This window comes from Suricata suricatta, chromosome 6 (assembly GCF_006229205.1).
Source record: "Suricata suricatta isolate VVHF042 chromosome 6, meerkat_22Aug2017_6uvM2_HiC, whole genome shotgun sequence".
Lineage (NCBI taxonomy): Eukaryota > Metazoa > Chordata > Mammalia > Carnivora > Herpestidae > Suricata > Suricata suricatta.
The window spans coordinates 146,588,509-146,595,417 of NC_043705.1; the positions used below are offsets into that span (position 1 = coordinate 146,588,509).

Below are 6,909 nucleotides of genomic sequence, written 5' to 3' on the forward strand. Positions count from 1 at the left end.
GTAAGACACGGGACCGAGTGGGAGGCTGGGAGAGAATTGGGCTTTATAGCACATGATTTGACAGTGATTCTAATTCTGTTGAAATGATCTTATTTCATAAGAACGAGAGACTTCTGGTCTAGCAAAACCAGAGAATCAGCTGTTTCCACTTGGGTTTGACCTACAGGGTCGGTCCGTGGAGGCAGGAAAGGCTCTGCTAGTAGACTAAGTAAAGAAGAACATTAATATTGGAGCCTCATGGTTTATCACAGGTGTTTTAGGGAAGAAAGAGGTCAATTTGTTCAATCAGTTTGGACACTGGGTAAATCAGTTTAAATGAGTTGTCTTTCTACAGGACTGCTCAGAGCCTTTACAGGGCAAAGAAGCATTACGGGACTCTGGATGGGCTCCCCCAGCTGGAGCCCTGCACACACTCTCGGTGTCCCTCCCCCGCCCTGGAGATGAGGGTCTCTCAGGCTCTGTCTCCAGCAGCCTCTCCCATTCCGGGCCGAGAGTCCGGGGCTGAGGGCTGGGGTGATTCTCGCCCGCTCCGTCTCCTTCAGGATGGCCTGTCCTTACTGAAATTATTAGCCTTAGAGATGGGGAGCCCCCCGCCCCTCGAGTTGAGTGACACACCTGCAGGGCAAGGGAGAGGCCCTTCCGGTTCCCTCCTACCCCGCCCCCGCGGGGGCGGCTGTGACGTCACGGGCCCCGCCCAGTGAGGACGGCGCTCCGTAGGGGGTGGGGGGGTGTGCCCCTGTCTCCCCTTTCCAGTAACACTGCTGTGGGATGTCACCAGCACGCATCAATATACTGAGGACATAAGTTGCTGCACATGCTTCTTGGAAATAATCAAATGAGTAAATCATGCGAAACCCAGTAATCTTGAATTCCTCCAATAATTATTTCAGATCCTTCTTCCGTGGGCCCTGAGAGTGGACCCGACCAGCTTCTCGGAGTCCACGCGCCCTGAACGCTGTCCCGGGGCCCCTGGTCTGTCCCACGGCTGGGTGACCGCAGCGGCAAGCCAGTCCCTGCCCTGGACAGACGTCCCGCTCTGCCCGCGGGCCGTCAACTCTGGGCCCCGCACCCGGGTCGGGGGCCTGCGGGGTTCCCTTCCGGAGACACGCAGTCTTCTCTCCCAGCCGGGGGTGCCAGCCCGGCGCGGCCACCCACCTGCCCCGGACCAGGCGCCGGCCCTCTGGGTTTTCTGCCTCTCCCTGCAGTGAGTCTGCTTCGCCCACGCAAAACGAAGTCTGTTTTACGGACGGAAAGCTAAGACACTGGCAGTTGGATGTGACTTTTTCAGTGCCACACCCTGTGCACACTTACGTCCAAGGTCGCCCGCCTTTCTCAGTAACAAGCGGATTGGAAAGTGTAAATGACGACGGTTAGAACACGCACACTGACGCGCTTCCCGGGACACAGCCCCGCGGGGTCGGTGGGTTGGGCACGAGCACGGTCACCGCACCGCCCAACGAATCCGCAAACGTCTGTGAGTCTTCTCATTTCCCCTTTCAGCCTGATTAAGGAGCCGGGCTTTGGGGCGCTCCCTGCGCACCGCACTCCCGAGCCGGACGGTGCTCGGAGCCCCGCACAGAGCCGCAGCCGGGCGCCCGGGAGCCGGGGGCGCCCTGGGTGGGGACGGAGCGCCGCGCCCGCGGGCCAGGGGGCCAGGGGAAACAGGGAGTCGTTAACACGAGTGAACTGAAGGGGACTGCTGTGAAGCAGGGCCATGGCGAGGGGCGACGCGGCCGCCCTCACACACAGCCCCTCCCCGCGGTGAGGTGTTTCGGGGAAGAGTCGTGACTGAGCGGAGGTGGTAACAGAGACCGGCCCGCTCAGTAGACCAGATGCAAGTCTGTGAAAGAGTTAAACGAGATTCAGAGATTTCCTGTGCAGTCAGGTCCTGGATACACCACCAAAGACACCGAAATTCCTAAAATTAAATGAGCAATTGTGAGGCCACGTCAGGTCCAGCGTCTGGCTTCCTCCCCTTCCCTGCCACCCCCTGGGGAGGGAGGCTGCCCCCCGAAGGCCCCCCACTTCCGCTCCAGGGCTGGGCACCCGCGCTCTCCTCCTGGTCCTGCTTCACCCCCTCCCTGGTCCCCACCTGCTGAGGCCCCTCTCGCTCATCCCCGCTGTCCCCGTCCCCAAGGAGGGCCCTCTCCTGCTGTCATCTCAGGAGGCCTCATGGCTGTGGGGCGTTTCCTCGCCAGCAGCCCTCACCACGTGGCTCTGGCGCAGAGTAGGTCAGTGAACGGGTTGAGTTCATGAACGCACTCTGAAGGCCGACCTGACGGGGATTCCAGGAGCTGAGCAGGTCACTCACGGTTTCTCTCCCCTTAGAGACCCTGAGCAGCGCCCGGATGGGGCTCCAGTAACTCCAGCTTTTCTGGAGAACCTGTATCTTTGCGAGCCCGAAACAAAATCAGCCCCACATCAGCAGGTGGGGCGGGCGGGAGCAGCTGAGAACCCGGTGGTTGTGACGGTGACGGTCGTGTGGGCAGAAAACCCCGGAAACATCCCTGCCGCACATAACCCCCCAGTCAGTAAAAGGTGACCAGTCAGTGATGAACGTGGCTTAAAAATTCAGCTTTTCTATAACAGTTTCTCCAACAATGTAGATTTATTAACTGATTCTATCAAAATTTCAAGAAGCATTTTATTCCAATATCATATAAGTCATAAGAAAGCTGAGAGAAAACACGGAAAACCTACTCAGTCCACTTCATATAAGTAACAAAAAGCCAACACCGAGAACGGGAAGCCTGGAGCGCGGTCCAGCGTAGATTCCGCACCGGCCTGGAGAGCCAGCCGGAGAGCCACCCCCTGGATGGCCCCGGGGCACGCAAGGGGACAGGCTGCAAACGGCCGCTAGTAAACATGAACTTGTCTGCACTTAAATTACATTCCAAAGGGAATACTAAGAAGTGCTCAGTGTCTAACTAGTTGGCCGCATGTCAGCGCTAAGCCTCTGGTGCCGGCGTGGGGGCCCCGTGTCTCATCCCGGTCACACGGCACGAGGTCACAAATGCTCCTCCTGCAGGGACCGTGCCGGCTGCGCACGCAGTTTTGGCCTCTGGACTCAGAGTTAACAACGCGTGCTAGACGGCAGCGTGCAACGCTGGTAGTCAGCACAGCCCGGCGGCGAGAGACCCTCCCAGGGTCCCGGTGCGCACGCGACCATCCGATTCCCTGAAAAAGTTGCCACCTCATGGGCAGAACAGTGAGGTTCCAACAAAACCCCGGCCAACACCCACGTCCGTCCGTGCTGCGACCGAGGGTGGGGGCCGCTGCACACGGGCCACGTGACCGGTCAGCAAACCCCGGAGAACCTTCCCGGAGTCACTAATGGCATTGGCAGCAGAGAATCGCACGCTTTATTCTTCCTTGTTGGTTAGGAGCCTCACATCCTTTGTGTCGCTGACATTTATTTTAAAACTTCTGCATGTGTCTCTATGCATATAGTTTTTCAGAGAGCTGGATATTTTGCAGACACACCACTGCATAAAATGCTAATCAATCAAATGCTACAAATCTACCAAATCAAAATTGATTTATCAAAAAAATAAGATGACTTAAATCACAATAAATCTCTTACTATATGAAATCACATTAATAGGCTAAGCACTGGAAAGCCATAGAGCTGGATAAAGTGATGTTCAAAGTCATTAACATCAAAGTAACATCTTCATATATTGTATATAATAATAATAGGCCCCTATTCCTATTTTATATAATAATATGTTAATACTATTAGCAAAATTCAATTACTTCATGTCATTAATTTAAAAACTCTACTAAAGAGTATGTATTTATTTACTTTAGAAATGAAGCTCCCGGCAGAGCCCAGAGGGCGTGAGGTGGCCCCTCACTGCAATCCTGTGACGTTTCTTAATATGCACAAAGATCAGTGATCTTTCAAATTATGGAATGAACCAAAATTCACTGTAGAAATTTTCATTGGGAAAAGGTAGAAAGAGAAACATAAAAGCAAATAAGTCACAGGCGAACTGTCTGTATTTACTTTCCCTACGAGCCCTTTGAGGTGTGAGGGTGCGTGTGTTCACACTGTACGTACACTTCTGTAAAATGTGTGTGCCTGTGTGTTCAGGTGTATTCTGTGTCCATACAGAAAAATGACTACAGCAGATAGAGATGTATTCGATTTATTGTTTTTATTTTGCCTTTTTCCCTTATTAGTGTATAATTCTATTTGAATTCCTTTCAAAATCTTCAAAACTAGACCGATAGGGCGTCTGGGGGCCTGCATCCAACTGCACTTCGGCTCAGGTCAGGGCTCACGGCTCGTGGATTCCAGCCCCACATCGGGCTCTGTGCTGTCACGCGGAGCCTGTTTGGGATTCTCTCTCCCTGTTCGCTCGTGCTCTCTGTCTCTCAAATAAATACACTTTAAAAAATATGCCTCATTCCATTTCCCCGGGAGCATATTAATGACCCCTCCTCACTTGTAACCTCTCCTCCTCAGGCTCCGTCAGAGAACCGGCTGTGGCACAAGAACTGTGCTCCGCCCTCCGTCTCTCGTGCCTCCGCTGTGGCCCCGACGGCCCAGCTGCAGCACCGGGGCCGGGAGGCCGCGTCACTAGGCACGGCAACACGCAGACAGCCGCCGGACCTCGCCTGTCTGCGCCGTCCTGTGCCCGCCGTGTGCCCAGCGTCCGACCTGAGGACGGGACTTCACAAATGACGCTGCCGCTTTCCATCCTTCTCCAAACGAGCCACCGCCACGGCGGCGCGTGGCCAGTCTCGTGTGCCTGGAGCTGTCACCTGCCGAGTGGCACACGGACTATGACACGCACAGAGTACATTTCACATCGTGAAAGATGCTCTTGGCCGTGTCTCCCTCTTCTGCGCCCACTGGTCCTGGGGCGTCCTTGCAAGAGGCTCGGGCGACGGCCGTTGTTCTGGCCCCGCACGTGTGGATCTGCTGAATGTCCTCGTCGGACATTGGGTGCCATGCGTTTTGTCTCATATAGATGAGACCCCAAAGCTTTCTTCCTGCCGCGCATTTAACTTTAAAAAGAATAAAACAGACAAGAAACATCTCTGTACAAATTAAGATAATAAAATTAGCATTTCCAACCACAGGAAGAGGTGGTATTCACAATCATTGCTCTGCTTTGATAGTAAGTTAAGGGTCGAATCTTATTTTAGTTTTAAGAAATAGGACATTCCTCTTATTAAAAATAAATATTTTATACGTGTTTTCATAATTTCTTTCGTAACAGATTGCTGTCGGAATTGTCCGTGTGCTTCTTTTTCCATTTGGCTCTGGTTACAGAGTCTGATTATTTCTTCATTGAAGTCGATTCATCCCACTGAGCATTAATACTTTGAATTTGTGTCATTAATTTCATACCTGACCCTGAGCTATATTTTTATTACATTAAAGAGTTCTGGAGTAGATTGTGTTCATTTAGAAATAAGCATTAGAAGAGAAACCCCAGCCAAGAATACGCTGAAGGTTTTTCTGTTTTATCTGGACGAGCCCCTCCTTAAAGCCTCATGGTCAAAGGTGCGCCAGGAAATGCCACTGGGGCCCCCGGGGCGCTGGCCGGACCTCGCCGCCTTCCCGCCTGCCCTCTGACTTGGGCCAGAGGAAGGCCCTGCAGGGAGCGTGGCTGAGACCCGGGGCCAGCCGGACTGCGCCCTTCTCCCGGCACCTGTGTGGGAGGGAAGTTTTGCTGAGCACCTGCTCTCTGCCGGGCAGTGCCCAAGAAGATATGTGGATTTTTTTCTTTTTGCTTTTTCTAAACACTCCCACCTAGCACTGGCGCTGACCCGAGGTCGCCTGCGCCGCCCAGCTGTCTGTCTCCAGGGCGCGCTGGCCGCGGCCGGTCTCTGTGAGGGAAGCCCACGGTTGGCGCAGGAGCGAGGCAGCTTCCTGGCCACGTGCACCGGGACAGGGGGCACCCGGGCGGGGTTTGGCGGAGCAGAGAGACAGATGCCTTTCTGCTGTTCCCAGGGCCCACCTGGAACGTCCTGGGCTCCGGGAAAGCTGCCAGGATCGAGACCTCCCTCGGTTAGGAACCCAGGCCGCACGCTCGCACGTCTGCACTCACGCTTGCACGCCCTCACGCCTCTCCTGCCCGGTGTGGACGGGTGTGCGCGCCTGCTGGCACAGCTCCCTGCAGGACGCCGAGCCCCCAGGGCCATCGGCGACCCCGTGACCCCTCTCAGCTGCTGGCCAGGCTGCCCCCTGGAGCCCCTGAGCGCCGGACCCTGCTCTGGCCTTATCCCTCCGTCAGGGAGACGACGAGCGAGCTCACGGCCAGCAGCCCAGGCGAGGCCCCGGCGGCTCCCGACACGAGCCTGAGAACCAACGTGCTCCCGGGAGAGCCCGGCCACGGCCACGGGGCCCCCGGACAGGGATGGCTTCGGGGCCCTCGGGCTCATTCCATGAGTGACCAGGACTACAGCCCGAGCACAGGTCCTGCTCAGGGAGGTGACGGCGGACAGCTTCACGCTGCGGAGGTGCCTCACCTGTGCTACCGCGAGGAGCAAGCATCACAGACCCGCACGCGGGCGCCAGAGGGAGTGCTTTCCGCCCTCTATTTACACATTTTTAATTACATTTTCTGTTTGAATCGGTTCTCCCAAGAATTAAAACTGGCAGCCTCGCTTCAGTCCCGCTCGGCGGCGCCTCCTGGTGGGTGGCCACATCCGGAGCGCGTGCCTGTCGGTCGCGTGCGGTGTTGGACCTGTTGGTTGGCCGGAGTGCGGCGCCCGGGGTCCGCCACGGACCGCCAGGCTCCCTCGGGCGCCTCTGCTCACTTACTGCTGCGTCACCAGCGCATTAGGGTGCGGGAGCAGGAGGGTGGGGCTTGTTTGCAACTTGGTGGGTTTGCCGCTGATTCTCTCTCCCTCGGATGCAGGCCCGCCGCACTGGACTCAGTCCCGTCTGCA

The 6,909-nt window shown here is 55.9% G+C and overlaps 1 long non-coding RNA gene across 1 annotated transcript; it reads left to right on the top strand.

Moving 5' to 3' along the window:
* The first annotated feature begins 978 nt into the window (after positions 1-978).
* Positions 979-5,201, top strand: LOC115293942. Its single transcript, XR_003909690.1, has 2 exons — positions 979-1,474; positions 4,472-5,201. It is a non-coding gene; the product is annotated as an uncharacterized LOC115293942 (long non-coding RNA).
* Positions 5,202-6,909: the final 1,708 nt, after the last annotated feature.